A 10,496-nucleotide genomic window follows, 5' to 3' on the forward strand; every position below is an offset into this window, starting at 1 on the left:
GGAGGCCAGCCCAGGCTACATAGCAAGACCCTGTCTTAAAAATTTAAAAATAATAATAATAATAACAATAATAATGGGGGCTGGAAAGATACCTCAGAGGTTGAATACGGTGACTGCTCTTCCTGAGGACCCCAGTTCAAAGGCTAACACCCACAAGGCAGCTCATAACTGTCTGAAACTCCAAGATCTGACACCTTCACAGAGGCATGGCAGCAGGCAAAACACCAGTGCGCATAAAATGGAAACATTTGAAAAAGTAAGCGGATAAGTTGGTCTATACTTGCTTAATACGCAGACATGAAAAGAGAGAATATCAACAGCCCCAGTCCCTAAAGATGTTCTAGAACCCCCCAGGAACACTCTTTCTCGGCCCATTCCTGCGTAGTCCTCCCTAGCCTGGTGACATAGGTGGGTGGACATTCTGCAGGAACGCAGGCTCAACTGCTTGGGATCCTTCTGATTGGTTTGGACCTAAACTAACCAGTCCTCTGTAAGAGCCGCACACTGAAAGATTTTTTTTTTTTTTTATTGTGTGGCAGGCGCTATATTAAAAGTGCCTTACCTAACAATTAGCATATTTCATCCTCACAGCGATATCATCCCCTTTCTGCAGGTGAGAAAAGGTGAAACTCAGCAAAATTAAATGACTGTCCAAGTTCATCTACTAAGCCGTGGAACCAGCCCACACGCCAGTCACATGCAACCAGCTGCGCAGGCGCACAGCGATGCACTTTCCGCTGACCCACAGAAGCTCTCTTCCGTGCAGCCTGTACCACCATTCCTGGGGTTCAACACACTCTGCCACCTCCAACTGTGCCAGCCACGGAGGTGGCCACCTAGGCCTCCTCCTGTTTAGCAATCTTTTCCTTTTTTATTTATTTATTTTCTCAACTGTCCCAGCCCTCTGAGGCAGAGACAGGCGGATCCCTGAGGTCGCGGCCAGGCTACTCTACAGAGCGAGTTCTGGGACAGCCAAGGCTACATAGAGAAACTGTCTGGGGGGTCGGGGGACAGGGACGGGGACAGGGACATAATAACCATCTGAAGGAATCTAGGTCAACCCGCTACCGAGCTCCTTGCACATCCATATTTTACTATGGATTTAGCCTGAATGCCCATCAGCAGGTAAACAGCTGAAGCAGATGTGCCAAATATCCACAATGGTCTTTTAACCTTTAAGAAGCATAAAACAAGATACTGTCACTCACAGGAACATGAGTAGAAGTAGAGATCATCGGTTTAGGAGAAATAAGCCAGGCTGAGATATGAAACATATGTTATCATATGTTTGTTGTCTCTCATATGCAGAATCTAAGTTTAAAATATATGTACACTTGGAAGGTGGAGGCAGGAGGATTAGGAATTTGAAGGCTAATTTTCTAATTTCAAACATGAATGGGGCTATGCTGCACAAGAAAGGGGCCTGACAGATGGGGACAGAGAAGAAGGGTACATGTTTCCTCTTTTTCTCACTGTGTGTGTGTGTGTGTGTGTGTGTGTGTGTGTGTATGTGTGTGTATGTGTATGAGAGTGCGCAAGCAAGTGTACACCCATGCAGGTGTGTCTGGTTTTACAAAACTCATTTTGCTGCCTAAGAAGGCACTGCCCAACTCTCTGTGCTGCCCGAGAACCTTTTTGGTGTCTTCAGCGAATCTCAGCCTCCTAGATTGTTGGGCTTGGACCCCAGCCTCTGGGAATGCCCTGTTTCTCCCACTTGGCCTTCGGTCCAAGCTGCTCATTGCACTATCCACCAGCCTTGTCTTTCTACAGACAAGCCACTGCCACAGCACAGCCTTCGCCCTCTCTCTGAGGATTCTGACCCTTAGGCTCCTACCCATCATCCTTCAAAACCCCAAATCCCACTAGTGTTCCTTCTGCTTCACCTGACATGTTAGTGGTGGCGCACGCCTTTAACCCCAGCACTCGGGAGGTAGAGGCAGGCAGATTTCTGAGTTCGAGGCCAGCCTGGTCTACAAAGTGAGTTCCAGGACAGCCCAGGCTATACAGAGAAACCCTGTCTTGAAAACAAACAAACAAACAAACAAAACACAAACTGGCATTTAGAAACAGTGTACAGCACACCCTAACAGTCCTGTGCTCTGGCAAAGGTGGCTCAGCCAGACATTCAGGTGAAGGGCAAAGGAATCTCATGCCAGGCAGGACACACTGACACAAGGACAAGAGGGAGGAGATGCAGTCTGTGCAGGATTTAGGGCAGCTTAATGTCAGTGGGGAGTGTCATTCAGAAAGCAGCAGAGCTTAGAAAAGGCCAGAGCCTGCTGTGGAAAGCTAGGTCCTTGGACGCTCTGGTTTGCAGCATCAGCCTTACTTCTAGGATCATTGTATAAATGGAAAGTCCCAGGACAGGGAGGTTCCGTGCAGCAACAGAGGGCAGTGAGCCCCCAGAGAGCCCCAGATCTGAAACCCAGCAGTCAGTACGTGTAAATTAGCCTAGGGCAAGAACTGGCAAGAGCCCTGGTGCACTGGATCCCAATTTGCTCGCTGGGTCTGAATCCTGACAACGGCTGAAAAGCAGACAGGGTTGGTGACAGAAACCTGTAATCAATCCCAGGACTTAGAAGGCAGAGGCAGGAGAATTGCTGCAAGTTTGAGGCTAGCCTGAGCTACATATTAAGTTCCAGGATATTCAAAGCTACTGAGAAGACCCTGTCTCAAAACAAAGCAAACTAAAAGTTTGCAATGAGTTTAGTCAAGGTGTCTGTGGGCTTGCCGAGGAGATCCCACTCTGGGGGACATTAAATCTCTTGAGAGGTGGCATACATTCGGCGGTAGATCATTTGCCCAGCATGCACAAGTGTGCACACTCCCAGCTCTAAGACAGGCAAGGTAGTTCCTACTGTGATGTCAGCACTCCTAAGGAGGAGGCAAGAGGATCACAAAAGTAAGGCCAGCCTAGAGTACACAATAGGAAACAAACCTGAAACAAACCTTCGAAGGTCTCCTATTTCTAGAGGGGGTAATTAAAGAGTCTAGCATTCTTTCACACAATTTGCTATTCATTCAGCAATCACTGAGCACCAGCCATAAGGACCACACCTGCCTCCCCTCCCCCCAAAGGGTGTTCCCTTGCATTCTCTCACTAGCATTCTGTCAACAAGCCTGTGATCCCATATCTCTAGAGCAATGAATGGCTTCTGTGACTGTTTGGCAATACTGCCTAGAGCCCAGCTTGGCCATGTTCCTGCCCTTCCCACCCTGGAGCCTGTGAGTGTCGGGCTCCCTCCAGAGACCTCTCTGCATTCTCCCACCTGGCATGGTGCCCCCTCTTCTCCCCCATAGCACCCTGGAATCCCTACTGTCACAGCACTCTCCTCCTGATGAGATGCACGCATGTGTGTGTGTGTGTGTGTGTGTGTGTGTGTGTGCGCACGCGTGTACACGCATGCATCCTTGGGACCCAACATAGAACTCAGAATCTTGAAAGACTTTCAATAAGTACAGTGAATGAACAAACAAATAAGCCAATAAAAATTGCAAGAGTGCATATGAACCCACTACACCGAAGGCACACCGGAGAGCACAATTCTTCATTTGTCTCCCACACACCGGTGCTGGGAACCAAATTCACAAACATGCCGCTGGCTCTTCTAAGCACATTTATTGGACTATAACTCCATTCCACAGACTTCACGTGAAGAGTTCGAGTCTGTAGATTGTTGTTGCCGTTGTCTAAAATTGTGCGATGGTTATTGTCATCATCATCTGCCTCTAGAATATTTTCATTCCCCCACCCCCACAAGAAACCCCATATTCATCAGCAGTCTCTCCCCATTTTCCCCCAACCTTCTCCACTCCGCCCCTACCCCTGTCTGGAAGTAGACAACCATTAATCAACTTTCTGGGTGAATTGGCCTCCTGAGAACATTCCACAGACGTGGCATCACAGAGTGTGGGCTTTTGTGTCTGGCTGCTTTCATTTAGCTTAGTGTTTCGGGAACATGGTTTCGTCAGAGCATCTGTGGGTCTTTCACTCTTTCCTATTGCTGAACAGAACGCTGTCTCCATGTACAGAGACATGTACCATGTTTGACTGACCCACTCCAAAAAACGCAGTCATGAGCAGCGTGCGGCTGGAGACTGCCACAGTCTTCACACCATCTCACTTCATCTTGGTGTTTACTTGTCTGAGGGGGGTTGTGCTTACATCATCATAAATGAGTAAACTGAGCCCTGCATGACAGCATTGAGATCCCATTGAGGCAGTTAAATGGCAGGGGAAGACTGCTAAGCCCCTTCTTTGTGTCACTCTGCCCTGCCCTCAGGTCTTGGGTAGGGTTCACATCTCTTTTTTCCCTCTTGAACCACTTGGCTGTGTTGACTTAGCCCTCGTCCACCAGGCCTTGGATTCCCAAAGGCTTGGGTGTGTACTCCAGAGGAAGGGAGTCACGGGCACACGTGAACACATCCAGGTCAGAAGCCATCTCTACAGGAGTAGGTTCTCATCTTCTATTGTGTGGGTTCCAAGGGAAGAATCCTGGGTCCTCAGGCTTGGTGGCAAGCTCCCCTATCCTCTGTGCCATCTTGCTGGCTCCTGATCTGGATCTATAAGTCAAAGGCCAGTCTATTCTCCCCTTGTAGAGACAGGCCACTGGTGAGGCAGCAGCATTGAAGAAATAGGACCAGAGGAGACTCCTCCCACTCCAGGAGTCACTCTCATCTCCCCTGCAGGTGATCAAGGGCCCCTGCCACCTGCCACACTGCCACTCAACCCTTCCCTCACCACTTCCTTCTGCTTGAGCCATCTTGCCACACCCTTCCTCTACCTGCAGAGAACTTTATACATCCCTCTGTGACAGTAGGGCATGATTGACCTCTGGGTTTGCTCCTCTGTGACCTCTGGTGAGCCGCCATTGCATGAATTCTGTCTGGAGTGGCAGGATAGATGCATTGTACTGTGTTTTAATGACAGTGCAAGCCACTGGCTGAATGTTTTCCAAAAGTCATTTGATCCTAATAACCCCGTGAGGTGTGTCTAATCTTCTCTTTATAGCAGAAAAACTGGACTCTCGGGTGAAGTTTACAACCCAGGTCCTGGGGGCGGGTGATGAGAGAATGTGGGAGGCAGAGAATATCTTCAATATCACCTTCCGGTGCTTCCCCTCCGAGGCCAGAGATGTTCCCACTGAGAAGCAAGTGTCAAATTTAGAATCAGAGGCTGAGGGCTGGGGTGTGGTAGCCCATGATTTTAATCTCAGCACTTGGAGGCAGAAGCAGACATATCTCTGTGAGTTCAAGCACAGCCTGGTCTACAGAGTGGGTTCCAGGACAGCCAGGACTACACAGAGAAACCCATCTTGAAAAAACCAAAGGGCTGGGGAGATGGCTCAGTGGTTAAGAGCACTGACTGCTCTTCTGAAGGTCCTGAGTTCAAATCCCACAACCACATAGTGGCTCACCCTTAATGAGATCTGACGCCCTCTTCTGGTGTGTCTGAAGACAGCATCAGTGTACTTATTTATTATAATAAATAAATATTTGGGCCGGAGTGGGCAGGGACTGAGAAAGTGGGGCCAACCAGGCCTAAATTCAATTTCCAACAACCACAGGAAGGCTCACAACCATCTGTACAGCTACAGTATACTCATATACATAAAACAAATAAATAAATCTTGAAAAAAAAGAAAAAGAAAGACCAAAAAAGAAAGATGAAAAAAGACAAGAAGGAAAGGCTGAGCCAGCCAGGCAACTCATTCTAAGTACTCAGGCAGCTGTGGCAGGAAAACAGAAAGTTCAAGACCGGCCTGGGCAACTTAGTGAAGTCATGCTCAAAATAAAAAAGGTTTGGGCTCAGTGGTAGAGACTTGCTCAACATGCGTGAGAGATCTGAGGATCAATGCACAATACTTGGGAAACAGGAAGGAAGGAAAGAAGGAAGGAAGGAAGGAAGGAAGGAAGGAAGGAAGGAAGGGAGGGAGGGAGGGAGGAAGGGAGGGAGGAAGGAAGGAGTGAATGGATTGAGAATCAAGCCTTTGGGAATGGGTGTTTTTCAAAGGGACAAGTGAGCTCAGACACCCAACTGTCTTGTGATCTCCTTAGATCCCATATCAGGTCTAAGAAAAAACTAGGGCTGCAGTGGAATTTATTGGCAAAGCATGTGTTAGCAAGAATGAGGCCTTGGGCCCACCCTCAGTCCTAAAAGAAAGATGGAGAGGGCAGGGAGAGAAGGAGGAGAGGGAAAGGAGGAGGGGGAGAGGGAACACAGAGACTTTAAGTGGATCAGGAGAACACAGCAAAGAGGGAGGAGCCAGGCCAGCCTCTTCCAGGGCAGAAGTGCTTCAGCACAGAGTCACTGAATACCACCCCACCCTGCACCGCTTGGCCGGAAGTCTCAGTTTCCACAGGGACGCTTAAAAAAGAAATGAAGAAAGCAGTCGTGTCCACAAGCATCTTGAGAGAGTCAGAAAGGATAAGGATGCTAAATTCCTCTTGATTCTGATAGTGAGCCAAGCTCGCCAGTTGGCTGTTATTGTAAGACAAAGTGGATCCTCCCAAGCAGAAAATAAGCTTGTCTTGTGTATTCGAGCAATAGCATCACTTTAAACAAACAAAAAGAAGAAGACATTTAAAGAGGTGGATGAGAAGCTAGTGAGATGTCTCAGTAGTTAAGAGCAATCTTTGTTCTAGCAAAGGATCCAAATTTGGTTCCCCAGAACCCACATGGCAGCTCACAACTGTTGTTGATTCCAGTGTCCAGGGATCATACGCCTTCCTCGGAGCTTTGCGGAGAACCAGACACAGACAAACGGGCAAGCAAAACATCCACACACATAAAGAATAATTAAAAAAAAAAAAATTGGTGGCTAGATCTCCAGCAGGGTGAAGTAAGTAAGTAAATAAACAAGTAAATACCATTTGAATGTCTTCTTCCACTCATGTGGAAATTATATTACCAAGATGAGCTTAAAAGGTGGGGGTCTTTAAAGGGCACACACCTGTGATCTCAGTCCTTGAGAAGCTGAGGCAGGAGGATTGACACAAGTTTGAGGCCAGCCTGGGTTACAGTATGAAATGAAAGGGTGCTGCCAGGTGTGCTGTCAGATGCCTTTAATCCCAGCACTCAGGAGGCAGAGGCAGGCGGTCTCTGTAAATTCAAGGCCAGTCTGGTCTGTAGAGTGAGAGCCTATCTTTAAAAAAAAAATAGACAGGGTATCTGGTTTTCTCAGCTCTTTCTATACCTGATGTGCCCTTCCTCATTGTGACCTAGCAAAAAAGTCTCCTGAGATTCAGGCACTTTGATTTTAAGCTATTCAACTTAAAGGACTATAGGGAATAAACTTGTATCTTTTTTTTCCTTTTTCCGTTTCAAACGAGGTCTCTCTCTGTAGCCTGGCTGCCCTGAAATTTACTGTGTTGACCAATCTGACCCCAAACTCACAGATCCACTTGTCTTAATATCCCCAATATAGGACTGAAGGCATGTACCACCCCATCTGACTTTAAAAAAAAAAGTATTTATTTATTTCCTTATTTATTTTATGTGTATGATATTTTGCCTATACATATGTCTGTGCACCGTGTGCATGCCCTGGGAGGTCAAAAGAGGCCCAAACCTCTGGAACTGCAGTTATAGACAGGTGTGAGCTACCATGTAGGTGCTGGGAATTGGATCTGGGTCCTCTGGAGAAGCAGCTAGTGTTTTTAAGAGCTGAACCATCTTTGCAACCCCTAAAGGTATTTTCTTCATACACTTCCCAGTCTGTGGTATTTTGTGTTAGTAAGTGGAAACAATGTATGTTACCTCAAGACCTAGAGCTGCAGGTTTTTTCCAGACATGTCCGCTCATAGCAACATTACTTAGATAGACACAAATGTCCCTGAACTGATGTACAAATAAAACAGGATTATGTGCCCAAAAGTTTGATGAGAAAATGTAATAAAGTCAGTGCGGTGGTGATGATGTCTGCTATCTGAGCAGTTGGAAAGTAGAAGCTAGAAGATCAGGGTTCAAGACCACCCTCAATACATAACAACCATAGTGATTGACAGGACTGAAACAAGGGAATGGGCAGTGAGTGCTAGTGGGTAGGAAGTTTCTTTTTTTTATTAAGTGGTTTTAATTACATTTATTTACATGTGAGCATGTGTGTGTGCATGTGTGTTCATGACAAAGCATGTACAGGTTAGAGTACCATTTAAGGGAATTGGTTCTCTCTTGCCACTGTGTTGATTCCTGGGGAAGATGTCACGTTGCCAAGCTTGGCTGTACACTCCTTTGCCTTGCTGAGGCATCCTTCTGACCCTGAAGTTTCTTTAAGATAATGAAAATGTTTAGGAATTGCATCATGGCGGTAGTCAAGGGGCTCTGAGAATCTCCTGAGAGCCTTGAAACTCTACAGTCTAAGCAGAAAACTTTGGGGCGTGGGAATTCTATCTCAGTAATGCTGTGACTTAAGAGAATGAAAACTCAAAGCGAAGGTGCCTCCCTTGGTTCCACACAAAGGGTGTTTGAAAGTGAAAACTCTGCCCAGCCTACTTCTTCCACCCCACAGCCTGTGGCTAATTAGGCACAGCACCCTGATCCACCATACCCTAGTATAGTTGACTCTACCATGGTACATCACTGACTGGGTGTACCAGTGGCTCTTGGGTTCTTCCCCTGGAGGCTGCTTTTCTACATATGTCAAAAAGGCTGTGTGTATGGTCATGTGTGCTGGGAAGATGGCCCCGATGGTATGAAGCCCCTTCCAATGTACAGAAGCCTGCATCCCATGCTGCCTCACAGACAAGTCAGGCTGGATGGGAGAGTGCACAGGATCTGAGCAATGGGCAAGGAACATAACTTAACTCCAATCCAGAGCAGCCTGGACCTGCCAGACTAACACCTGGGTTGGAATTTTAGCTTTACCGCCGACCAGCTGCATGATGTTAAAATGACAAAGCTAAGAAGCCTAGGGCATACAGCTTGGCATGATGGTGCTCTGGGGTGGCAGGCAGATCTCTGTGAATTTAATGGCAGTCAAATCTGTAAAGCAAGTTCCAAACCAGCTAGGGCTACATACTGATGAGACCTTGTCTCAAAACAAACTAACTAACTAACTTTAAAAAGAGAAAGAGAGAGATCCAGAAAGAAAGAAAGAAAGAAAGAAAGAAAGAAAGAAAGAAAGAAAGAAAGAAAGAAAGAAAGAAAGAGAGATCCAGAAAGAAAGAAAGAAAGAAAGAAAGAAAGAAAGAAAGAAAGAAAGAAAGAAAGAAAGAAAGAAAGAAAGAAATCGATCCAGCACACCACGGTGAGGATGGTACATGTGTTAGGTCAAAAAGAAAAGAAAAGCCACTTCCTTATTGTATGATCTTAGGCTAACTACTTGACTATTCTGGGCCTTAGCAGTCTTCATTTATAAAAAGATAATAGTGTGAGCAGGTGTAGTGTCAAGCACCTCTGATCCGAGTATTTGAGAGGTGGGGACATACGGATCAAGAGTTGAAGGCGAGCTGGGTGTGGTGGCTCACACCTTTAATCCCAGCACTCGGGAGGCAGAGGCAGGCAGATTTCTGAGTTAGAGGCCAGCCTGATCTACAAAGTGAGCTCCAGGACAGCCAGAGCTAAAAGAGAAACCCTGTCTCGAAAAACCAAAAAAAAAAAAAAAAAAAAAAAAAAAAAAAGAGTTGAAGGCCAGCATGGCTACATTACAAGTTTGAGGCTAGCCTGGGTTATGTGAGACCTCTGTGGCAAGGAAGGTAGAAAGAAAGATGGAAAAAAAAGCGACAGTCGTGTCCTACACTTCACCAAGCTACATGCTTCGTTTGGTTATCCAGAAAAACTTGTGGGAACACAACTTACACACCGGAGGGGCCTATGTTATCTTGACAGTTATTTTGACTAACTCAGAGAGTGACTTGCGGGATTCTGGAGGTCAGAGGCTTGTGAAGGAGGGGCTGAGAGGAAGAGGGACAGAGACAATGACACCACAGTTGCCCAAGAGAAGCCCCTCAACTTCGAAGTCATTCAACCACGGAAATGAGACAAAACCATACAGGGCGGTTGGGTAAGAGAGGGAGGCGCCCGGCGGTGAAGGAGGTGGCTCAGACTGAGTGGCTCCCAGTGAACAAGGGCCAAAGTATCAAGCTGTCTGGAGTGAGCCCAAGGGCCAGAGACAGCCCTCCTGTAAATACCCTTGATTTAATTGGAGGTGCTTCCCAGGGCTGGAGAGGCCAACTCTGCCTACAGCCTCTCCTCCTGTGGCTTTTCTATGGCTTCAGGGGCACGTTTACAGGGATTGTAGAACACACCAGGCATTTTCTGAGACCATTTCCACGTTAAGTTGGCCTCTCAGACCTACAGGTTCCACATCAGGTATCCAACTGAAGGCTAAAAATAACTGCAAAATAAGGTGCCTCTACAGAACACGTGAGTACTTTCTGTATTATCCCCTAAGCATAACAGCCCACCTCGGGAGTGAGATAGGTATGTGACAAGCTTAGCCCGGCATCACGTTTGTAATTAAGAGTGTACTAATATAGGCTAAAGAGATTGTTGA

This window comes from Mus caroli, chromosome 15, assembly GCF_900094665.2.
Source record: "Mus caroli chromosome 15, CAROLI_EIJ_v1.1, whole genome shotgun sequence".
NCBI lineage: Eukaryota > Metazoa > Chordata > Mammalia > Rodentia > Muridae > Mus > Mus caroli.